Source organism: Mauremys mutica, unplaced genomic scaffold (genome assembly GCF_020497125.1).
Source record: "Mauremys mutica isolate MM-2020 ecotype Southern unplaced genomic scaffold, ASM2049712v1 Super-Scaffold_100104, whole genome shotgun sequence".
Classification (NCBI taxonomy): Eukaryota; Metazoa; Chordata; order Testudines; family Geoemydidae; genus Mauremys; species Mauremys mutica.
The window spans coordinates 35951-61089 of NW_025423269.1; the positions used below are offsets into that span (position 1 = coordinate 35951).

At 50.9% G+C, this 25139-nt stretch overlaps 3 non-coding genes and 1 pseudogene across 3 annotated transcripts; 2 read left to right on the forward strand and 2 right to left on the reverse strand.

The window, feature by feature from the left end:
* Positions 1 to 2800: 2800 nt before the first annotated feature.
* On the reverse strand, positions 2801 to 3013 carry LOC123359317. Its single transcript, XR_006575846.1, has one exon. It is a non-coding gene; the product is annotated as a small nucleolar RNA U3 (small nucleolar RNA).
* A 1571-nt stretch (positions 3014 to 4584) lies between these two features.
* On the reverse strand, positions 4585 to 4658 carry TRNAN-AUU. Its single transcript has one exon. It is a non-coding gene; the product is annotated as a tRNA-Asn (tRNA).
* A 1698-nt stretch (positions 4659 to 6356) lies between these two features.
* On the forward strand, positions 6357 to 6428 carry TRNAD-GUC. Its single transcript has one exon. It is a non-coding gene; the product is annotated as a tRNA-Asp (tRNA).
* An 18581-nt stretch (positions 6429 to 25009) lies between these two features.
* LOC123359311 lies at positions 25010 to 25139 on the forward strand (annotated as a pseudogene).

The following is a 25139-nucleotide window of genomic DNA, read 5'->3' on the forward strand; positions in this document are numbered from 1 at the left end:
GTGTTTAAAATAGACTCTCTAACGGCTCCCGGCGCTTAGCGAAATCAGACATTTTCAACCTCACTTCCCTCATTACAGACTATAGAAATGAAAACTAAAGGCACAACCTTTACAAAATGCGCCTCGGCTACATACCCAGGCTAATGCGCAAACGCTTTACCCCACGGTGAGTGTTTTCATACACCGGGTTTCACCCCCAGCGAACTAAAGGACACAAATCTAAAGCCAGGTCCCCATGCCATGAAGCACAATCGAGGCAGCTTTAGCCCCCTGGCCATTAGAAGATGTTTATGTCGCTATTTACAGAAACACGCCTCCTGATTAGCATGCGGAGCTCCTACCGACCAATCAAACCCTCCTGCTGTTACTGCCCGAACCTGCCCCGCCTCTCACAGGCTCTGCTCTGCCACGCGCCGGTGCCGCGCCCGTTTCCCCGCAGGCGGAGCCCGGCCCGGCAGAGCTCTGCCCGCCCGGGGCTGCAGCTGGTTCTCTCCGGTTCCCCGGCACTAGAGACTTCGCGTGTCACGTGACCGGGGGCAGGCACCGCCGCTGGCTGCTTCGAGACTGGAGCATCCCGGGGGCGGAAACCAGATGGGTCATTAGTGCCCAGCAGCAGCCCCCGCCCCCTTCACTCCTCGCCCTCCCCCAGCGCCTCCTGCCCGCTGACAGGGAGGGAGGGAGAGGAGCTGAATGCGGGAGTGGGGCCTTGGGGAAAGGGGGGGTGGGGTGAGGTGGGGGCGGTGCCTGGTAGGAGCCCGAGGGGGGGCAGCCCCCCAGGATAGTGGAAACTCGGCGCCCCTACATCCTACTAGTGCAACCGCAACCGTTTAAATGCTGCAAAGCGGAGGGCGAGCAGCGGGATTTGGTTCAATTGCTGCTCTCAGCACAATTCCTCGACTCCGTCCACGGTGTATCCAGGAGACAGCAAGTCTCTAGTTTTGCAAGTATATCACCACGACTTCCCCCCTTGAAACAGCAGCACCCATAATTCATAGCGATCTAAATAGCGATAACTGTTAGTGAGCCTAGCCAAACAGTCTGGAATGGAAGCTAAAGAGAGTTGGTATCGGAGTCAGGTGCTGTACACGTTCGCCTTCCTGGAGAGTGTTCGGTAACCATCTGTAGAGATGTAACAGGCATTTAACTACAGTCTCTTTCTCCTGAAAAGCAGGAAAAGGCAAAGGCTTAAAGCTGCCTGTAGGAGAATTTTCAAAGCCCTACAAGTGAGCTGGACACTCAATTCCCACTGATTTCTAAACTGGTTTTCAAAATCCCCCTCCACAAACAAATTAAAAAAAAGGCTGGTGAACAAACCCCTCACAACACCACCTAGAAAAACTAAGTATTCTATAGATTGAGAAACAAAACCAGCTGTTATAAACTTCCCAAAGCATAATTTAAAAAGTCATATTTTAAAGCTTTTTCATTCATTCATTTAATACACCGTCCCTCCCCCAGTCTATGCTGTCTCCCTCCCGCTTCTCCAGCGGGAAGAAGCAGCGGGCATCAGCGCCAGACAGCAGCTGCATTCAAGCAATCCCGCCTATTCAGTGCCTGATTGGAAGAAAACATGGTAAAAATCGTCCTCCAGCAATCCCTTTGGAAAGCACGTCTCTAGCTAAGCGCCGGCCATTTCTCCTGCACAGACACCCTCCCTGCTGCCAGTCCCCGGCTACCCTGATTAACGTCGTAATGACTCGTTTTTTAAAACAAGGGGTCACGAAAGAAAATGGATCGTACCTTTTGCAAACAGCCTTTTTGCCAACAGATGGCCACGTTCTTCACAGCAGTGCGGGGAGCACACTTTGTAGTTTTTACAGGTCGAGTTTATTACCCGCCCCAGAGGCTCCTAGCACCCCTCAGTTCCCTCCCACAAGCTCCCTATGTGCCCTCTCCCATCCCACTCTTTTTAGGGACTCCCTGAAATTCCCCCAATCTCAGACCTTACCAGAGAATCTCTGCACCCTTATTCTCCCCATACCAAGTTCCCCACACTTCTTCCCACACCAATGGCTCTGTTCTCATCCCACTTCCCCATGGCAGGGACTCTGTGTTCCCTCTATTCCCCCATGCCAGGGGTCTTTGTGTGCCCTCCCTTCCCCCCATGCCAGGTTCTTCCAATCTCCATAGGACGAGGGGTTCTGTGTACCTCCACTTATCCCTTCGCTTCATTTCAGGGCCCCCATTCTCTCCACCACTGTAGAGACTGTGTGCACCCCTATTTGCCTCTTCTCCCCCATTCCTCCCTCCTTCCCAAACCAAGCTCTCCCAGTCCCCTCACCTGCCAGGGGTTCTGTGGGTCCCATTTTCTCCTCCCCCACTTCCACCCTACAGCCTGTACTAAGGGCTCAGAGAGGCTCCGAGAAAGTTGCATACCAACAAACTGGCAGAGCATTAGGGGTAGAAATAGGGGCTACTCGAAATGGGGGAGAGGGTGGAGAAAAGAAGAAAAAGTGGAAAGTGGAGAGAACTTGCAGAATTAATATCCCTGAGCCTATAACTTTAAACTAGAACGAGGGCGGACAAAAGAGAGGGACACTGCATAAAAAAGTGGACTTAGAAGTTCAAGCAATTAGAAGTTCAATTAAGCAACTGTTTACATAAAAACTGTTGTATTTTACACTGCATTTTCTTCTTCATGCTATTGGAAAACTCGCTGAAAAACACCCACATCCTCCCACAATACAGAAGTAATAATATTAGTTACAATCACTACATCCCTTCTCTAAATATACACATCAGAAACAAAATGTAAACACCAACTTCAAAAAAATGTTTTTAATGTAGTTTATACAGACTAACCACTCAGTCTGTGTTCTTTCCCTTCTACAACCACCAGAGGGAAGAAAGAAAAATCATCAATAACAGACAACAACTGCATCAAAGCAATACTGCTTACTTGCTTCACACTCAGGAAAGAACACTTTAACTCATCCTCCTACTTAGGGAGACCAATCACTTTGTGTTAAAACAACCTCCCACGGCTATAGTCTAACGTCTAAAGCGCCCATATTTAGTGGTTACAATGTGTAATTTAATACATCAAATCTCCCTATGATCAGAGAGACAGCGAGACTGACAAACAGCACACTGCATGCATGTCTCATTGTGGCACCTAACATATGAAGAAACTTTTAAAATGCCTCTTTAGCTTCTGTTACAAATTAACGTCTTCCTGAATTTCACCAATCACTTCTTCTAACTAACAGAGGAACACCCCTTCAGCCAATCAGATATTTCTTCCATAGCTCATACTCATAGAGACGGGACTAACAAACTGGAACTGGCTACGTAGGAATGACACATCGGAACAGTTACACACAAGCAGGAGGCATTGCAAGAGCCGAAGGTGCCGACGTGCTTCAGAAGAGATGTACACAGTAAGCAATCCGCTCTTAAAGCAATGACATCTGTTCCCCAGAGATCCCAGATCCCAGCTCTACGCTACATGTTTATACCAAATTTAGCAGTGTTAAACCGAATTAACCCTGCACCCTTCCACACACCGAAGCCCTTTATCCCCAATCGGGGCTATTGCAGATTATGTATTCCTTACGCCACCCGACCTTAAACCGGCTCCCAGTAGGGTCCAAACCCCAAACAGATCCCTTTTACCCTCTATAAGCTGTAAAATCCTGTGACCAGGGCAGCTGCCTAGCAGCATGCGCATCTGACTGCCAGCGCAAGAGCACGTAAGGCACTAATCCGGAGAGTGACAGCTGGGTGGCAAGCAGGTTAAAAGCCAGCAGAGTGGCATAGGAGGAGTGTGCTGAGCCCATAACCCAGAGGTCAATGAATCAAAACCATCCTCTGCTATACATGGGCTTGTTTCTTTTCCCTCTGGGCCTTCAAACCAGGCAGTGACCAGCAGAGCACCAAGAGCCTAGGCCATGAGGCAAGAGGTGGCTGAGGCGAAGCGGCCTGCCAGGGAGCTCCCCGGCACCTCTGGCTGCCTGGACTGAAGGCAAGAGGCAGGCCTGGGCGTGGCGAGGGCCTCCTGTCCCGGAATGAGGCTGCAGTGCTTCCTGGTCCCCTTTTCCCACCACACCGGCAGGCGGCTGCTGCGGGAGAACACGAGGGAGGCTCTGGGGGCGCTAGGCAGTGCTGTGTGTGTGGCTGTCAGGGGAAAGAGCCGAGGCTCCTGACTCGACCTGCCATTGACTCGCGTGGCTCTGCGCGCCGTCAGCCGGGGCGGGGCGGGCCAGGCTGCGGACGTGACTCAGGCTTGGGCCGCATGGCCGTGCTTTCCTAACGAGGCATGAGGCAGTCCGAGAGCTTTGCACAGAGTACAGGGAAGTGGGAGGGAGGCGTCTTTGAGCCGATGTGTCTCGTCCGCTTCTCCCTTGCTGCTTGGGCGGAGGCAGGAAGGGAGCGAAATGTTCCCGGCTGAAAGTTTTTGTGCTCGGCCTAGAGGATTAAGCCTGAGTCTCCGGCACGGCTGCTGGCAGATGGGTTTCTGAATGGCATCCAGCCCGCTCTTTGGACCACCAGCTGAAAGCACTGAGGCCAAGAGGCAGCAAAATGGGACCTTTGAGGCTCCCCTACAGGCCTCGGGGAAGCAAGGAAGCAGCACAGGCTTAGCGCCGTCCCTAGGTGGGCTTAAACCACCATCCTTTCGGTTAATAACCGAACACGCTGACCCATTGCGCCACAGAGACACGAAGGAGCAAGGCTGCATTGAGCACAAAAGCCGGGAATCAGCTCAGGGTACGGTATAGCACATGCATGCAGTGGTTAGCCAAGCAACAGCAAGGAACTGGACTGGTATGGAGCGAAAGTTCTGTGGGAAGGAACCGAAAAGAGCACCGGGGCTGCGGTACAGCGCTCGCATACACTTTCTTTAGCCTGTTTTGCTGGAAGAGTTAGCAGAGCGAGATTGTTAGTCACAGGTCAGTGGGTGGGTGCAAATTATGGATGCTGGAGTTGTGAGGGGGCACGACTTTTGTGGCACATGCCCCACCTCTGCAACTACCGTTTGCTACCTCACTCCATAACACCACACACAGAGCAGCCTTTTACCTCTCAGGACCAAAATATACCATGAAAGAGATCAAATGGTATACGTTTAAGGCGAGTCACTTCAGCCCTGCAGCATTAACAACAAGTCTAAGAGATTCAAAAATGCCTCTGTCTTTACACACCAGAAACGGGGTTCAATTCCCTGATGGGGAGGGTGACCCCTTTTGAAGGGGGGACAAAGAAATCCCTGGCCTGCCCACCACATGCCTTGCATTCTCCTTCGACGGCCACTTCCCTTCGCACCCCGCACTGATGACTTTCACCTCCAGAGAGACAATTACCTCGCAAGGACACGCTCGCCCTAGCCAAAGCCTCCCCCGGGCCCAGCTTCGGGGCCTGCACGTGGGGGCTCGTTTCAGAGCGGCAAAGGGAAATAGGCTGGCCAGGGGCATGAGGACAATGGCCCAGACAAACGGGGAGGGACTCGGTCCAGGGGTGGAGGAAGACAGAAAAAAGGACAGGCATGGGATTGGCTTCTTGTCTTTTTTCCTTTGCTCAGCATTTGACCTGTGACTGTAATGGGAGACTTGAGAAAGACCTGTGGCCGCCGGCGAGGTAGGTGGCCGCCCCGAGAGCGCAGAGCTGAGCATTTTCCAGTGGGCTGCTGCCTGCACCCCTAGTGCCTGGCTGTGATTGTATAGTGGTTAGTACTCTGCGCCGTGGCCGCAGCAACCTCGGTTCAAATCCGGGTCACGGCATTGCTTTTTGGTGGGGAGGGGCTATCCTGCAGCACGCCTCGTGGCTCAGTCTGATGGCGTCCGTTTGCAAAGAGAGCCATCGGCCGGTCCTTAGTTTCTGCTTGGAAAAGGCAAGTCGGTGGGGTCCATCGGTCAGAAAAAGAGTCCCAGGACTTCTTGCTGGGCGCCAGGGTCCAAAAGCAGCACATTCCCTCCTGGAAAGGGCTGTGTTTCGAACGTCCGTCCAGTGCACGTTGAAGGGAAGGATCTGCGTGCCTGGGAAGCTGCGTCCCTCCAGAGGCGCTTGAGAAGCCAAAGGGGCCGTGGGTGAGTTTGTGATGAGGTGAGTGTGAAGTGTGGAAGGGGGAGGGTGTCAAGAGGAGGTTTTGAGAGGAAAAAAGGTGCTGCTGAGCTGGTAGGGGAGGGCAAGGTCCCAGGCGGGTGTTGTGTGAGGAGCTGTGTAAGCCCAAAAAGGCGTCGTGCTGGGCAAGGGCAGGTGAGGAGGGCCAGGGCTTTTCCCAGGGCTGTTGCTGCGGCCAAAGCCTTTGGGAAGCAGAAGAGGGCCAGGGATGCTGTTGCCTGCTGGGGCCCATGCGACGGTGTAGGTGTACGCTGACCATAGCTGGTCTGTGGGAGCTGGGGCCATTCACTATGCCCCTTTCCTCGTTAGTATAGTGGTGAGTATCCCTGCCTGTCATGTGGGAGACCGGGGTTCGATTCCCCGACGGGGAGGGTGAGCCCTTTTGAAGGGGGGACAAAGAAATCCCTGGCCTGCCCACCACATGTCTTGCATTCTCCTTCGACGGCCACTTCCCTTCGCACCCCGCACTGATGACTTTCATCTCCAGAGAGACAATTACCTCGCAAGGAAACGCTCGCCCTAGCCAAAGCCTCCCCCGGACCCAGCTTCGGGGCCTGCACATGGGGGCACGTTTCAGAGCAGCAAAGGGAAATAGGCTGGCCAGGGGCATGAGCAGTGATTTCCCAACACCCCCCACAGTTTTGTGAACTAGTTACATGCCAAACCCGGTGGCTGAACTTCGCAACTTTGTCCTCACCCACAACTATTTCACATTTGAGGACAATATATATCTGCAAGTCTGCGGCACTGCTATGGTTACCCACATGGCCCCACAGTATGCCAACATTTTTATGGCTGACTTAAAACAACGCTTCCTTAGCTCTCGTCTCCTAATGCCCCTACTGTACTTGCACTACACTGAAGACATCTTCATCATCTGGACTCATGGAAAAGAAGCCCTTGAGGAATTCCACCATGATTTTAACAATTTCCATCCCACCATCAACCTCAGCCTAGATCAATTCACTCAAGTGGTCCATTTCCTTGACAGTACTGTGCTGATAAGCGATGGTCACATAAACACAACCCTATACTGGAACCCCACTGACCGCTATACTTATCTACATGCCTCCAGCTTCCATCCAGGACACACCACATGATCCATTGTCTATAGCCAAGCTCTAAGATACAGCCGTATTTGCTCCAATCCCTCAGACAGAGATAAACACCTACAAGATCTCTATCAAGCATTCTTTAAACTACAATACCCACCTGCTGAAGTGAAAAAAACAGGTTGACAGAGCCAGAAGAGTACCCAGAAGTCACCTACTACAAGACATGCCCAACATAGAAAATAACAGAACACCACTGGCCTTTACGTTCATCCCCCAATTAAAACCTCTCTAGCGAATCATCAAAGATCTACAACCTATCCTGAAAGATGATCCCTCACTCTCCTAGATCTTGGGAGACAGGCCAGTCCTTGCTTACAGACAACCCCCAAACCTGAAGCAAATCCTCACCAGCAACCACAGAACAACAACACTAACCCAGGAATCTATCCTTGCAACAAAGCCCGATGCCAACTCTGTCCACATATCTATTCAAGTGACACCATAATACGACCTAATCACATCAGCCATGCCATCAGGGGCTCGTTCACCTCCACATCTACCAATGTGATATATGCCATTATGTGCCAGCAATGCCCCTCTGCCATGTACATTGGCCAAACCAGACAGTCTCTGTGCAAAAGAATAAATGGGATGTAAAGCAGACGTCAAGAATTATAACATTCAGTCACCAGTAGGAGAACACTTCAACTTCAGTAACAGATTTAAAGGTGGCAATTTTGCAACAGAAAGCTTCAAAAACAGAGTCCAACAAGAAACTGCTGAACTTGAATTAATATGCAAATTAGATACAATCAATTTAGGCTTAAATAGAGACTGGAAATGGCTGAGCCATTACACACATTGAATCTATTTCCCCATGTTAAGTATCCTCACACCTTCTTGTCAAACTATCTTAAATGGGTCATCTTGATTATCACTACAAAAGTTTTTTTTCTCCTGCTGAGAATAGCTCATCTTAATTAATTAGCCTCTTAGAGTTGGTTGGGCAACTCCCACCTTTTCATGTTCTCTGTTTGTATGTGTGTGTGCTTATACATATATCCTCACTATATGTTCCATTCTATGCATCCGATGAAGCCATTTATCAACATTGAATTTCATCTGCCATTTTGTTGCCCAATCACCCAGTTTTGTGAGATCCCTTTGTAACTCTTCGCAGTCTGCCTGGGACTTAACTATCTTGAACAGTTTTGTATCATCTGCAAATTTTGTCACCTCACTGTTTACCCATTTTTCCAGATCATTTATGAGTATGTTGAACAGTAATGGTCCCAGTACTGACCCCTCTGGGATCCCACTATTTATCTCTCTCCATTCTGAAAACTGATAATTTATTCCTACCCTTTGTTTCCAAGATTTTAACCAGTTACTGATCCATGAGCGGACTTCCCTCTTATCCCATGAGGGCTTACTTTTCAAAAGTCAATTTAAATTAAATACATTTTTTTAAAATTATATATATTTTTAGAAATCTAGACCTGTTATGTGTAACTTGCATTATCCTTATGTTAAATTTGCATTATCCTAACAAAACATTTACTTTATTCACATCTCTTTTATATATCTCATTGGCCCTGACACCCCCCCTGTAAATTCAAACACCCCCCCCCCCAATTTCAATTCCTGGGGAAACTACTGGGCGCCGCCTCCTGCCTGGCGAGAAGGCGCAGCACTGGGGGTGTCACAGGGTGCGAGGCGCTTCCGGGCGCGGCTGTTTTCTGCCGGTCGTGGGGTGACGGATCCTGCCCATGGTGGCCGGGAGCCGCGGGGTCCCGATGGCAGCTGGGGGCTCTGGCATCCACCTGCAGCGGCTGGGAGCTACGGGGCCATCTGCAATGGCCGGGGGCTGCGGCTTCTCCTCACCCCCACCCTGGTGACTGGGAACGCCAGGCTCTGCCTGCAGTGTCTGAGAGCTGGGGGCTCCCTCTCTTGCCTGTGGGGGCTGGGAGCTCCAGGGGCTTCGGCGCTGCAGGGTCTGTGAGCAATGACATGGGGCTGCAGGGTCCTCATGCCATCAATGCCTGTTGGGAAATCCTGGGTCCATCCGCAGCAGCTGGGAGCTCTGGGGTCCACTCGTAGGAGCTGCAGGGTCCATAGGCAGTGGTGTGGGGCTGTGGGGGCTCCCCGGCCACCCATGGCTGCTGGGAGCTCCAGGGTCTGCCTGTGGGAGCTGTGGGGAGATGAGGGGTTTGGGGGGGGGGGTGGGGGCTCCAGGCTGCAGGATGGGGCCGAGGGATTCAGAGTGCAGGAGGGGGCTGTGGGTTGAGGCAGGGGGTTGGAGTCCAGGATGGGGTGATGGCTCTGGGGTGGGGGCAGGGATGATGGGTTCCAGGTGTGGGAGGAAGCTCTGGGCTGGGGCAGGAGGTTGAAGTGCAGAGGGGTGAGGGCTCTGGGGTGCAAGAGGGGGCTCTGGGTTTGGGGGGGTTCAGGGCTGGGGCAGGGGGTTGGGGTGCAGACTTACCTCGGGCGGCTCCTGCTCAGCGGCGCAGTAGGGGGGAGCTACTGGCCACTTCCAGGGCGCAGTGCGGTGCCCTAGGACACGTAGGGACCAGCCTGCCTGAGCCCCGCAGCACCGCTGACTGGACTTTATAACCTGGTCATCCCACTGGGAGCTCCAGGGTCCCCCTGTCACATGTGGTACCTGGGAGCTCTGGAATCCACCCACAGCAGCTGGGAGCTCTGGGGGCATCCCGCTGCTCACAGTAGCTGGGAGCTGTGGGGTCCATCTGTGGTGGCATGGGCCTGTGAGAGCCCCTTCCGACACTGGTGGCTGATAGCTGTGGGGCCCCCACCAGCCGACAGCTCCAGTCTTGCTGCCCCAGGGTTGAGTTGGAAAATGTCGCTGAGATCTCTGAAAGTCACAGATTCTGTGACACCCTTTATATAATCTGAGCCTTAATCGTTGTTGACTGTCTCTCTCAATCTAGTGGTCTGCTCTAGCATGGATGGGACAGGGAAGACATACGCTCACCCCCCAGCACAGGATTGGGCAGAAATGGCTCTTGGGCTATTTGCTGTGCATGCAGAGGACTTGTCCAGGCCGGTGGAGCAGCCCAGCCAGATGAGGAGCTGGAAGAAGGAGACCTGAGCAGCCTGGAGATACCTCTTTTTCTCCACAGCCACTGCCTATCAGCAGGATTCCTCCTCCTCCTCCTCAGTGAGACTAAATCTCCCCACCTAGACAGCCAGTCCATCCGCTGTACCCCAATCTTCAATGTATACCCCAAATTAAGAAAAACAGTAAAAGAACTAAAAAAGAGCCACCGTGGCTTGACAACCATGTAAAAAAAGCAGTGAGAGATAAAAAGACTTCCTTTAAAAAGTGGAAGTCAAATCCTAGTGAGGCAAATAGAAAGGAGCACAAACACTGCCAACTTAAGTACAAGAGTGTAATAAGAAAAGCCAAAGAGGAGTTTGAAGAACGGCTAGCCAAAAACTCCAAAGGTAATAACAAAATGTTTTTTAAGTACATCAGAAGCAGGAAGCCTGCAGTGGGGCCCCTTGACGATCAAAATTCAAAAGGAGCGCTTAAAGATGATAAAGTCATTGCGGAGAAACTAAATGGATTCTTTGCTTCAGTCTTCACGGCTGAGGATGTTAGGGAGATTCCCAAACCTGAGCTGGCTTTTGTAGGTGACAAATCTGAGGAACTGTCATAGATTGAAGTGTCACTAGAGGAGGTTTTGGAATTAATTGATAAACTCAACATTAACAAGTCACCGGGACCAGATGGCATTCACCCAAGAGTTCTGAAAGAACTCAAATGTGAAGTTGCGGAACTATTAACTAAGGTTTGTAACCTGTCCTTTAAATCGGCTTCGGTACCCAATGACTGGAAGTTAGCTAATGTAACGCCAATATTTAAAAAGGGCTCTAGGGGTGATCCCGGCAATTACAGACCGGTAAGTCTAACGTCGGTACCGGGCAAATTAGTTGAAACAATAGTAAAGAATAAAATTGTCAGACACATAGAAAAACATAAACTCATGAGCAATAGTCAACATGGTTTCTGTAAAGGGAAATCGTGTCTTACTAATCTATTAGAGTTCTTTGAAGGGGTCAACAAACATGTGGACAAGGGGGATCCGGTGGACATAGTGTACTTAGATTTCCAGAAAGCCTTTGACAAGGTCCCTCACCAAAGGCTCTTACGTAAATTAAGCTGTCATGGGATAAAAGGAAAGGTCCTTTCATGGATTGAGAACTGGTTAAAGGACAGGGAACAAAGGGTAGGAATTAATGGTAAATTCTCAGAATGGAGAGGGGTAACTAGTGGTGTTCCCCAAGGGTCAGTCCTAGGACCAATCCTATTCAATTTATTCATAAATGATCTGGAGAACGGGGTAAACAGTGAGGTGGCAAAGTTTGCAGATGATACTAAACTACTCAAGATAGTTAAGACCAAAGCAGATTGTGAAGAACTTCAAAAAGATCTCACAAAACTAAGTGATTGGGCAACAAAATGGCAAATGAAATTTAATGTGGATAAATGTAAAGTAATGCACGTTGGAAAAAATAACCCCAACTATACATACAACATGATGGGGGCTAATTTAGCTACAACGAGTCAGGAAAAAGATCTTGGAGTTATCGTGGATAGTTCTCTGAAGATGTCCACGCAGTGTGCAGAGGCGGTCAAAAAAGCAAACAGGATGTTAGGAATCATTAAAAAGGGGATAGAGAATAATACTGAGAATATATTATTGCCCTTATATAAATCCATGGTACGCCCACATCTCGAATACTGTGTACAGATGTGGTCTCCTCACCTCAAAAAAGATAGTCTAGCACTAGAAAAGGTTCAGAAAAGAGCAACTAAAATGATTAGGGGTTTAGAGAGGGTCCCATATGAGGAAAGATTAAAGAGGCTAGGACTCTTCAGTTTGGAAAAGAGAAGACTAAGGGGGGACATGATAGAGGTATATAAAATCATGAGTGATGTTGAGAAAGTGGATAAGGAAAAGTTATTTACTTATTCCCATAATACAAGAACTAGGGGTCACCAAATGAAATTAATAGGCAGCAGGTTTAAAACAAATAAAAGGAAGTTCTTCTTCACGCAGCGCACAGTCAACTTGTGGAACTCCTTACCTGAGGAGGTTGTGAAGGCTAGGACTATAACAATGTTTAAAAAGGGACTGGATAAATTCATGGTGGCTAAGTCCATAAATGGCTATTAGCCAGGATGGGTAAAAATGGTGTCCCTAGCCTCTGTTCGTCAGAGGATGGAGATGGATGGCAGGAGAGAGATCACTTGATCATTGCCTGTTAGGTTCACTCCCTCAGGGGCACCTGGCATTGGCCACTGTCGGTAGACAGATACTGACAGATGGACCTTTGGTCTGACCCGGTACGGCCTTTCTTATGTTCTTAATCCCCCATGCCTGAGCCTCCCTGCCAAAGTCCTGCACCTGGCCCCATAGAATTAAGTCTCACGTGTCACTGGGAACTCGACTTCTTGTGCCCAGAGAGTCTCGGCCCCCCTCAGTAGATGACCCAAGAAACACAGTGTCTGCCTTTTCCAAAGAAGGGCTTGGAGAGGCTTTTCCATTATAACTGTGTGGCCTAATGGATAAGGCATCTGACCTCTGCTCAGGCAAGTGAGAGCTCGAGTCCCTTTGCGGTTGTGGTTGTCCGGTTTTAACTTTGTGCTGAAAGTCCTGCTCCCTTCAGGGCTGTAACTTTTTGGCTGCTCAGGCCAATGCTCTGGCTTCAGCTAGAGCCCCGGGAAGGAGTTGGGGGTCAGGCATCACAAATGATGGGGCATGAGCCCCAGGTACTTCCAGTCTCGCCTTTGCCCTTCCTGACTTGCCAAAGAAAATGGGCGGCTGCCCAGGCTAGTGTGTGGAGCAGTTTCCCTCTTCCAAATGTGCGCCCGTCCCTGTGCTTGAGGGGGTTTGCTACATAGCACCTTGGGAGCCTGGGTGTTTTTCTGCTTCTCGCCAGCTGGGGAAAAGCCTCTTGGGGAAAAAATCTCCTGCCCCACTGCCAAAGTGAGCACCTGGAGTACGAATGGTAAGAGGCCCCACCAAGGGGGCTGGCCCTGCTTTCCTATCGTCTTCTGATGTTGGCCACAGAGCGTCAGCAGCTGGCCTGTTGGTGGCTTTCAGTGAGTGTTTGGCATTGCAGGGAGCAGGCTGTCTGGTGTCTTTGTTGCTGTCTGCTGGCCACACATAGGCATGGTCCTCCCCTCCTCCTGCCCTTGGTTGCTCTGTGGCTTTTAAACCTTCCTTTGGAGCTGTCAGCACCAGCTGCCTCTGCTCTAGGTGCCCAGAGCAGGAAAGGTGTGTGGGGCTCCAGCCTGGGACTCTGCCTCCCTTCTGCCCAGCCCTGACTATGAAGCCTGGCCTTGGCCCTCCTTCCTTTAAATGCCATGTGGGCAAGAGGAAGAGGGTGGCAGCTGCAGGTACAGGGACCAAAGTTGTGGACATCAGGTGAAGCAGCGAGAAACAACCGTCCGGTCAACCTGCAGGAATCTCTAGCCAGACTGTTAAGTTCTGGGACCCCCAACCTACAGTGGCCAGTCCACTGAACAGGCTGGACCAAAGACCTATCTCCAGTGGGCATCAGTCAGGGCCAGCTTTTTTGCTGCCCCAAGTGGAGGAAAAAAAAAAAGCTGCAGTCAGCGGCACTTTGGCGGCAGCTCTACCACCACCACTTCATTCTTCAATGGTGATTCAGCAGCAGGTCCTTCCCTCCGAGAGGGACTGAGGGACCTGCTGCCGAATTGCCGCTGAAGAACCGGATGTGCCGCCCCTCTCCGTTGGTCCGCCCCAAGCACCAGCTTGCTGTGCTGGTGCCTGGAGCTGGCCCCGGCCTCAGTCACCCACAGGGCCAGCTTTAGGGTTTGAACAGTTTCAACGGGGCCCCGGCAGGGATGACTTAAAAAAAACAACACATGTAAAAAAACCACGTGGGGCTTGTACTCACCGGGCGGTGCTCCGAGTCTTCGGTGGCACTTCGGTGGTGGGTCCTTCACTTGCTCCAGGTCTTCAGCAGCACTGAAGGGCCCACCGCCGAAGTGCCGTTGAAGACCCAGAGGAAGCAAAGAACCTGCCGCCGAAGACCCGAAGTGCTGCCAGGTGAGTAAAAATTAAGAAGGCGCCTCTAGCCAGGGAAGGGATTCTCACTAGGTGCGGGGCCCTCTTAGGTGTGGGGCCTGATTCAGGGGAATAGGCCTAAAGCCCTGGTCACCCAGCAGGAGGGGAAAAAAACCTCACTGTAGTTCACCCAGACAAAGGGTAGTCAAGGACATTGAGCTCCAGGGCTTTGCAACAAAGCAACGTATTTCCAGGAGGTCCCACTGAGATTTGAACTCCGATTACAGGATTCAGAGTCCTGAGTGCTGCTAATTACACCATGGGACCTGCTGCTAGTCACTTTTCTGGACCCCTGTGACTCTCAGCTGGCTGGTTTGCACTCTGCACTTATTGCTTCCCACCAGCGGCTTCCTCTCGCAGGACTCTCTCTCCTCCATCGACTGTGGTCCTGCACTATCAGATCCATGGGTCCTGCCCTGAGTCACCTCATCCCCCTGCTTTGTCTCCATTCCCTGCAGGCTGCAAAAATGTTAGGGGAGGCCACCCCTCCCTTCACTCAGTGCTCCCGCTCATATCAGCCAGCTGCAACCTCATCTCCTAGAACTCGTTTGATCCAGTCATACAGTCACACAGTCACAGGCTGACTAGCTCCCCAGCCTGGATGCTCTTGTGGAAATCCCACAGGCAACATTGCAGGACGTGGCACCGTTGGTTTCTTTAATGTTGCGGTGTTTGCCCAACTGCCAGAACAGAGCCGCCAACTCCTCCCTCACTGACTCCCACCAATCCCCCTGGTTGCCATAGGACCCTCTGATGCTTTCCTGTTCTGCCAACACCGCCACGCTTTGCCTCCCTGCTCCTTTATCTTGCAAGCTCTGGATGTTCAGCTTCCAAAATCCTCTGCCCTGGGTCAGGGAATTGCCCACATTGAGCACATGGTGAGAACTGCGGGATCCAAACTGTCCATTGGCACCACCCTGCACTGGGCTGTCGACGTGCTCTCCTTCACAGAAATCCAGTCAATGTGACTCCTGGCCTGTCCCCGCAGAAAGGTGTATCCCCTCTGTGGCTGGTGTGAGCTTGGATCAGAGGAATAGGAGGTTACTGCCCGCCCTCCACTGGTTCCACTACAGAGAAACAAGTCCTCTAAGCCGACCTTGCTACAGACCTGCGCCAGCTAGTGCTCATCATAAAAAAGTTTCCTCTGATGGTTGGGAAAACAGGACCAGTGGTCCTCAGGCCAGCTGGAACAATTGAAATCCCCCCAACACCAAACACCGTGCAGTCCAGAGGAAGGGAGCCAGTTCCTTCCATTGATCTTTTCTTTCACACCTTAACTGGGGACGATAAACACTAATATAGAGTAACCAGTGCCATGGAGCACAAAGTCCACCAGTAATTAGGTACCTAGTCAGAGCTCCAGCCCCTTCTGTACTCGCACCACGGATGTGAAGAACAAGACTCCAACCCCATCATTCTTCCCTGGCCTGGAGGACCAGAAAGACAGGCCCTTTCTCCAATCACCGTCTGCCCATCAATGTACCCTGAAGTCATTAATGTGCATTTCCTGAATGCCCACCATGTCTATGTCCAGCTGCTCCAAGGAACTGAACATCAAGTGCCTCCTCCTGGGCCCCCAAATCCCTTCCACCTTCCACATGGCCACTTTAACAGATGTCCCTTCCCTGGTACTGTCCTCACTCAGCTGCACAGAGGAGCTTTCATCCCCAGTCCCTGCCCATCACCCCCTCTGGCACTATTCCCACTGCTTCACTTTATTCCTGCCATATTTGGTCAACCAATAAGTCATATGGGAAAGACAGATCCCATCCCTCATTGTTAAAGGTCAGGTGGGCCAACTAGGGGCAGAAGCCCACAGTCTGTTGTCTGGCTTGGGAGCAGGGGCTCATGTCAGCTAAAGGCTCTGCTACTGCTTCCAGGAATGAAGCCAGCCCGGCACAAAGAGGGATGAAAGGGCCTGCCAAAGCCCAGGTTTGAACCAGGAACCTTTAGATCTTCAGGCTAACACAGTTGCATGGCATTTCTTTGGCCTGTTGCTTCTCTGCCCGGGATGTTTTTGCAGCAGTTGCACACAAAAAGGACGTCATTGTGAGCGGCCCATGAAGACAAGACTCGCTTTGGCCTGCCTTGCTCAGCTTGACTTGCTGCCTCACCCCATTCCTGCCCTAGTGCCTGGGTCAACCTGGTGGCAGAAGGGAAGGGCCAGTGGTGCAGGGAGAAGGTTGAGCTGGACCCTGAGCTAGACAAGACCCTGGTGGTTGGATTTTTTTTCTTGAACTTCTTTAGACGGCTGAAGCTTAAATTGCTTAGAAATCAAAAAAAGCCCCATAGGCCAACAGAGCTTTGAGAGAAATAGCATTTATATTATCTTTAGAGCTTGATGTGTTAGCATGAGGTTTTTCCAGGAGGGGGCTATTTTGTGATCTATATTCACCTAGCTGTTTGGTTTCATGTGTTGTCGGTATGAGTGAGTTGCTGAGGCAAGGCTTGCATAATGTAGAAAATAACTTACCGATATCGTTTTGAGTTTCATTTTTTTTCTTCATGCATCATTTCATTTCCAAAGGAAGGAATTAGAATAACTAGTCCCCATATTTTCTGTCTTAATATTGAATGGTCCAAAAAGGTTATTCATACTGGCCTGTCTGGTTATTCTAGATGACCTTATGCAGCAGAGCTCATTAGCCATTAATTCTTTCACCCCCATGATTTCCTGTAAGGCCAGAGTGGGTCAGACCAACGGTCCGTCTAGCCCAGTGTCCCATCTCTGACATTGGGCACTACAAGAGCTTCTGGTGGAGTGCACAGAACAGGACAAGCTGGAGTGATCCACCCTCATCTTCCACTCCTGGTCTCTGTGTAGTCAGAGATTTAGGGCTTCCCTCAAGCGTGGGATTGCATCACTGACCAACTTCACTAATAACTCTTGAGGGACCTAGTCTGTATTAACGTCTCTCATTCTCGGTGGAAGCCAGTTGTACCTTTCGCCCTCACAACGTACCATGGCAAGGAGTTCCGCACGTGAATTTCATCAGGCGGCTCGCCCTCCCCCCACCTTTACTGCATGGTGGGAAAGGGTGAATAACACTTTGCGCTTCACTTGAGCCCATTGATTCCTGGCTTCATAGACCTCTCGCATAGTGGTTCTCAGCATCTTTTTACCAGGGTCCCCTAAAATTAAACACACAGCCCTGTGGATCCTCAGCCATTGGTGAAGCGGCGGGGGGGCACATGGGATCACCTGCCTTCCCCCCACACGTTCTGCCTTCCATTGTGCCATGCTCCCTGAAGTGCTAATGTAACAGGGCAGAGCAGTGGCATGTTTCCCTGGCTAGCTCCTGCCTACTCATGGAGTCAGCGGCTGTGAGGCAACCCTCCCTGATGGCAGGGGGCGAGCTCCCTTCTGCAGTGATACTGCCATTTTTGTTGTGCCCCCTCTCCCCCACAAACAAGGCAGGCAGGCTTGGTGGCCTACTGAGCAGCCACTGAATTTGGGGTAGTGCAGCCACAGCATTGTGCAATTCGATGGTATTGGCCTCCGGGAGTTATCTGAGAGTGCTCCAATGTGACCACGCTGGACAGCACTTTCAACTCCAATGCACTAGCCAGGTGCACAGGGAGAGCCCTGGGAATGTTTTCATTTCATTCCCTGTTTTTTGGAATAGGGAGGCCTAGAGATATTCAGGCTGCCTGCAAAGGCCTAGACTTTATCACTTAGCTAGTGACAGGGGTATAAAACAAAGACCCAAAATCCCAGTCTGCCTGTGTCTGGGCCTTCTCTCCCTAGGAGAGTCTGAGCCCTTGTTCGTAGGCTAAGGCCTTTGGCTAAGCAGCAGGGGCAGCCATGAGCTGGGAAGCGAACGGTCCCATCCTCACCTCCCAAACCCGTCACACTGAACAAGGTGGGGTTGGGCTGTTGGGAAGACGATCCTGTCCCGATAGTGCCCATCACCAGATAACGAAACAGATCTTAAGGGAGCATCCGGTCTGGCAAGAAATCCCTTCTCAATGGTTGTGGTTGGGAAACCCTCATTTCTGTAGGGTTTATCTTTCTGGCCCCCACTTTTCTATTGTCAATCTGTCTGGTTCTCTAATTGTTTCTGGCTGCTGCCGAGTTAATTTTGCTGGGTGTAAGTTAATTAGGGGAGTGGGATATAATTGGTTAGAGAATTCTGTTACGATTGGTTAGTCACATTTCAGTAAAATGATTGGTTAAGGTCTAGCTGAGAATATTACTGTATAAACTGGGGTCAAACAGGAAGTGGAAGGAGAAATTGGAATCTTGCTAACGGGGGGGGGGAAGGGAACAGGAATGGGGAACGTGGAACAGGGACACAGGCAAGGCTCTGCGGTGTCAGAGCTGGGAAGGGGGACACTGGGGAACAGACTCTATCAGTCTATAGAGATAAGCCCGACTGGTGTGAAATGCTTCGGAATCTGCTTGCTTGGAAACTAACCGCAGTAAACATCCCTTTGTCTGCTACGCGTGCGCTTGTTTCTTTTCCCTCTGGGCCTTCAAGCGAGCCGGTGACCAGCAGAGCACCAAGAGCCTAGGCCATGAGGCAAGAGATGGCTGAGGCGAAGCGGCCTGCCAGGGAGCTCCCCGGCACCTCTGGCTGCCTGGGCTGAAGGCAAGAGGCAGGCCTGGGCGTGGCGAGGGCCTCCTGTCCCGGAATGAGGCTGCAGTGCTTCCTGGTCCCCTTTTCCCACCCACACCAGCAGGCGGCTGCTGCAGGAGAACACGAGGGAGGCTCTGGGGGCGCTAGGCAGCGCTGTGTGTGTGGCTGTCAGGGGAAAGAGCCGAGGCTCCCGACTTGACCTGCCATTGACTCGCGTGGCTCTGCGCGCCGTCAGCCGGGGTGGGGCGGGCCAGGCCGCGGACGTGACTCAGGCTTGGGCCGCATGGCCGCGCTTTCCTGACGAGGCATGAGGCAGGCCAAGAGCTTTGCACAGCGTACAGGGAAGTGGGAGGGAGGCGTCTTTGAGCCGGCGTGTCTCCTCCGCTTCTCCCTTGCCGCTTGGGCGGAGGCGGGAAGGGAGCGAAATGTTCCCAGCTGAAGGTTTTGCGCTCGGCCTTGAGGATTAAGCCTGAGCCTCCGGCACGGCTGCTGGCAGATGGGCTTTTGCAGCACGGCCCCCACACTCTTGTAGGCAGCAGGTGAACCCACTGTGTCCAGGAGGGAGCCACCTGGTTACTCCTTACAGGCTGACCTTACCCCCCTTCCAGCCCCAGATTCGCTCCCTAATCATCCTACTGCTGCTCAGAGCCACAGCCGTGGAGGTGCTGAAGGAGGGAGGGGTGACACTAGGGTGGGGTTCTTCTCTAAAGATGGCTGGCAGAAAGGTGGTGCTCAGCTCTGTCCGTTGCCTCGCTGCCAGGGGATGCAGACATTTCTGTAAGGCACATAAAGGGGCTATTTAGTGTTGAAGCAAAGGCGAGGAATGTGCATTTATGAGAGGGAATTTCCATCTCTTCTGTAGTTGTACATCAGGGTTCCAGTGGCCTAATGGATAAGGCATTGGCTTCTGAAGCCAGAGATTGTGGGTTCAAGTCCTGTCTGGGGTGAAAATCTGCTTTTTTCCTGTATATTGCAAGGAAACAGCCTTATTTTGAAGCTGGGAGATGTTTTTTTGTTTGAGCACAAAGTCCTGGATCTTGGGAACAATCACCAAGGATATTAGAAGGCTCAGTCTGGTGACCTAATGGATGCAACCCCCATCCCCATCCCAGGGCAGCCCCATCTGAGAACCAGGATCCATGGAGCAACATTCCCCTCCTGCCCTGACAGGTGGGCTGTGCAGATGATGGTGGAGGGCAGCAGGATGGGAGGTTGCACTAGCGCTGCCTGGGCTGTATCTGCGCCAAGGATAAATGGAAGGGGTCATGCAGCCTGTGCCTGACTCTCCACAGTGCTACATTCACTCCAGGAACAAGTCAAATCCTGCACCAAGGGTGGTGAATTCCCATGTGAGCACACAGTGCCCCTGTGCACCACACATGCTGCACACACATCAACTGCAGCAAAAGAGACACAAACTGCACACGGAGGAGACAGCTGGTTTGTTTCCAGGTTGCTTTTATTACCAAAGGTACTGACGTGTGGTCTCTCTTCTTTTTCCGTGGGCAGAAATGCAATGGAGGAGAATCTCACATCCCTGAGCTGCCAGGTGACAGTGGCAGGAAGAAAACGCACTGCAATGAAATTTAAAAAACACTCATAAATAATTTAACAATGAGAAGTAATTAAATAAAAAAAAATCCAATGGACACACATGCTGGTGGCTTGTTCCCACCCCAGAGAGCGAAGGGCAGGGAGTGTGTGAAAGGCAGATGGTTAAGTCTGAGGGAGCATATTCATATTTCGTACAAGTTAAACAAATTATAGCAGACAGCTACAAAATACTCCATTTGGTAACATCAATACAGAATATATAAATCTACAAGCAATACAGCCATACACAGCTAAGACAGGGTGTCCACTTAATACCAGAGTTCCCATGGTCAAATAGCTGGAAGTGCCTTCACAGTCACTGCTAAACGAAACAACATTGTGCAGAACCAAGAGCAGCCCTGCTGTGCCGTTAGGAAGCCTGCAGGAGACTCAGCAAATCAATCTATGATTCTGTGCTTCTGCTTAGTAGTTACCAAGTGTGCTCAATGAAAGGGTGGGTGGGCACCAGCCAGCCAGTAGCTATAAAATCCCTCTAAGGCCTGGTCTACACTATGACTTTAGGTCGAATTTAGCAGCGTTACCTCGATTTAACCCTGGACCCATCCACATGATGAAGCCCTTTTTTTCAACTTAAAGGGCTCTTTAAATCAATTTCTTTACTCCACCTCTGACGAGGGGATTAGCACTGAAATCGGCCTTGCTGGGTCGAATTTAGGGTAGTGTGGACACAATTCAACGGTCTTGGCCTCCGGGAGCTATCCCAGAGTGCTCCATTGTGACCGCTCTGGACAGCATTCTCAACTCAGATGCACTGGCCAGGTAGACAGGAAAAGGGTCGCAAACTTTTTAATTTCATTTCCTGTTTGGCCAGCGTGGCGAGCTGATCAGCACAGGTGACCCTGCAGAGCTCATGAGGAGCTCATCAGCATGATGTGCACTTTGCCCAGCCCGTACTTTGTGAGAAGTCTATGACCATGTCTATGTCCTCATCACTCTCGTCACCGCACTGCTGTTGCCTCCTTGCCTGGTTTTGCTTTTGCAGCTTCTGGTTCTGCACTGAGAAAAGGCGTGAAACAATTGTCTGCTGTTGCTCTGATGGAGGAAGGGGCGACTGACAACATAGCTTACAGGGAATTAAAATCAACAAAAGGGGTGGCTTTGTATCAAGGAGAAACACAAACAACTGTCATACAGAATGGCCCCCTCAAGGATTGAACTCAAAACCCTGGGTTTAGCAGGCCATTGATTTCACAAAACAAATCAAGTCACTTTCTTGTTTTGATCCATCTAGCTTTTACATCTTAGGCTGGTAGCAAATGGTGCAGTATAACTGTTAGTCATCATCATCTCCTAGGTGCTTGGCAGAAGATAGAAATGACCTGGCTGCCTTTGTCTGCCCAGGTGCCCCAACTGATTTCACTAAGATCAGCAAAAAGAGCACCTAGGATGATTATGGCTACTAATCATAACACACACCTTCTGCTGCCAAAGGCAATGAGCTGCTGCTGTGTAGCAATGCAGTCCCATATCTGCCAGAATCCAGGAGACGTACGTTGACGGTGAGCTGAGCGGGCTCCATGCTTGCCGGGGTATGGCGTCTGCTCAGGTAACCCAGGAAAAAAGGTGTGAAATGATTGTCTGCTGTTGCTTTCATGGAGGGAGGGAGAGAGAGGGGGATCTGATGACATGTACCCAGAATCACCCACAACACTGTTTTTGCCCCATCAGGCATTGGGATCTCAACCCAGAATCCCAATGGCGGAGACTGCAGGAACTGTGGGGTAGCTACCCACACCTACCCAAATTGCAACGCTCCAGATGTCGATGCTCGCCTCGGTACTGTGGACGCAGTCCACTGACTTAATGCACTTAGAGCCCTTTGTGTTGGGACACAAACAATCAACTGTATAGAAACAATTTCTAAAAAACTAACTTCTATAAATGTGACCTAATTTCATAGTGTAGATAGACCCCAAGACACTTGATCACAGCCTTGGATAGGCTAAGAGACTACTTACACTTTGGACTGGTCTACACTGAGGCAGGGGGGTGTCAATGTAAGATACACAACTTCAGCTACAGGAATAGTGTAGCTGAAGTTGATATATCTTATTTTGGATTATCTCCTGTTCTCACAGCACAGGATTGACATCTGTGGCTCCCCCATCCACTCCACTTCCACCTCTTACCCTAGTAAAGTTTCAGAGTTAACAAAAGCACATTTGGGGATTGATTTATTACATCCAGACAAAACACAACAAACCAAAGCCCAAGCAATCAATTGTCACCCACCAACCCAGGGAATAGTGTGAATATACTCTTTGATCAAGGGTCAACTGAAACATATTTGGGTATTGATTTATTATATCTAAACCAGACACAATAAATCAAAGCCCAATAGACCAATTATTATTACCCCTAAGTCAGTGGGAATATATCCTTTGATCTGAGCTCTAAAGAGCCAAGCATCAATGCTAACACCCTTGGATGTTACACAGCACCTCTGCCCCCACCACTTTTTACCTTGCCATGACGAGCTCCCGGACATGCACCAAACACCATTCACATGACTTTGAGAACTAGGTAACTCTAAGTGAGGATCACTTCACAGAAATGACGCCAATGGAGAACTTCAAAGCAAGAACTATTAAGGCACAATTCTGTTCAAAGCCAGAGAAGTCTTTCAGCCTCCTTCCTCTTGCTGGTTTCTCTACACTCCTAGTTTGCACAAACCCACCCACTGACCTGTGACTAGCAATCTCTCACGCTAACTCTTATAGGAAAACAGGCCAAAGAAAGTGTCTGCAAGCGCTATACTGCAGCCCCAATGCTCTTTTCGGTTCCTTCCCACAGAACTTTTGCTCCATACCAGTCCAGTTCCTTGCTGTTGCTTGTCTAACCACTGCATGCATGTGCTATACCGTACCCTGAGCTGATTCCTGACTTTTGTGCTCAATACAGCCTTGCCTCTCTGTGTCTTTGTGGTGCAATGGGTCAGTGCGTTCAGCTGTTAATTGAAAGGCTGGTAGTTTGAGCCCACCCAGGGACTGTGATAAGCCTGTCTTGCTTCCCTGAGGCCTATGGGGAGCCTCAAAGGTCCTGTTTTGCTGCCTCTTGGCCTCAGTGCTTTCAGCTGGTGGCCCGAAGAGCGGGCTGGATGCCATTCAGAAACCCATCTCCCAGCAGCCGTGCCGGAGGCTCAGGCTTAATCCTCAAGGCCGAGCACAGAAACTTTCAGCCGGGAACATTTCGCTCCCTTCCCGCCTCCGCCCAAGTGGCAAGGGAGAAGCGGACGAGACACGCCGGCTCAAAGACGCCTCCCTCCCTCTTCCCTGTATGCTGTGCAAAGCTCTTGGCCTGCCTCACGCCTCGTCAGGAAAGCACGGCCATGCGGCCCAAGCCTGAGTCACGTCCATAGCCTGGCCCGCCCTGGCTGATGGCGCACAGTTGGGAGCCTCGGCTCTTTCCCCTGACAGCCACACACACAGCGCTGCCTGGCATCCCGAGAGCCTCCCACACCGGCAACCGCCTGCTGGTGTGGGTGGGAAAAGGGGACCAGGAAACACTGCAGCCTCATTCCAGGACAGGAGGCCCTGGCCACGCCCAGGCCTGCCTCTTGCCTTCAGCCCAGGCAGCCAGAGGTGCCAGGGAGCTCCCTGGCAGGCCACTGCCTCAGCCACCTCATGGCCTAGGCTCCTGGTCCTCTGCTGGTCATCGCCTCACTTGAAGACCCAAAGGGAAAAGAAACAAGCCCATGCATAGCAGAGGATGGTTTTGATCCATCAACTTCTGGGTTATGGGCCCAGCATGCTCCCACTGTGCCACTCTGGTGGCTTTTAACTTGCTTGCTACCCAGCTGCCACTATCCGGATTAGTGCCTTACAAGCTCTCGCACTGGCAGGCAGCTGTGCAGGCTGCAAGGCGGCTGCCCTGTAACAGGATTTTACAGCTTATAGAGGGTAAAAGGGATCTATTTGGACCCCATTGGGAGCTGGGCAGCCAGTTTAAGATCGGGTGGCGTAAGGAATACATAATCTGCAATAGCCCCGACTGGGGGTAAAGAGCTTCGGTGTGTGGAAGGGTGCAGGGTTAATTCGGTTTAACACTGCTAAATTTGGTATAAACGCATAGTGTAGAGCAGGCCTAATGGGGATCTCTGGGGAACAGACGTCATTGCTTTAAGAGCGGATTGCTTACTGTGTACATCTCTTCTGAAGCACGTCAGCACCTTCGGCTCTTGCAATGCCTGCTGCTTGTGCGTAACTGTTCCGATGCATCATTCCTACGGAGCCAGTTCCAGTTTGTTAGTCCTGCCTCTATGAGAACGAGCTATGGAAGAAATATCTGACTGGCTGAAGGGGTGTTCCTCTGTTAGTTAGAAGAAGTGATTGGTGAAATTCGGGAAGACGTTTATTTGTAACAGAAGCTAAAGAGGGCATTTAAAAAAGTTTCTTCATATGTTAGGTGCCACAATGAGACATGCATACAGTGTGCTGTTTGTCAGTCTCGCTGTCTCTGTGATCATAGGAAGATTTGATATATTAAATTACACACTGTAACCACTAAATATAGGCACTCTAGACGTTAGACTATAGCCATGGGAGGTTGTTTTAACACAAAGTGCTTGGTCTCCCTAACTACAAGGATGAGTTAAAGTGCTTTTTCCTGAGTGTAAAGCAAGTAAGCAGTATTGCTTTGATGCAGTTGTTGTCTGTTATTGATGATTTTTCTTTCTTCCCTCTGGGGGGTAGAAGGGAAAGAACACAGACTGT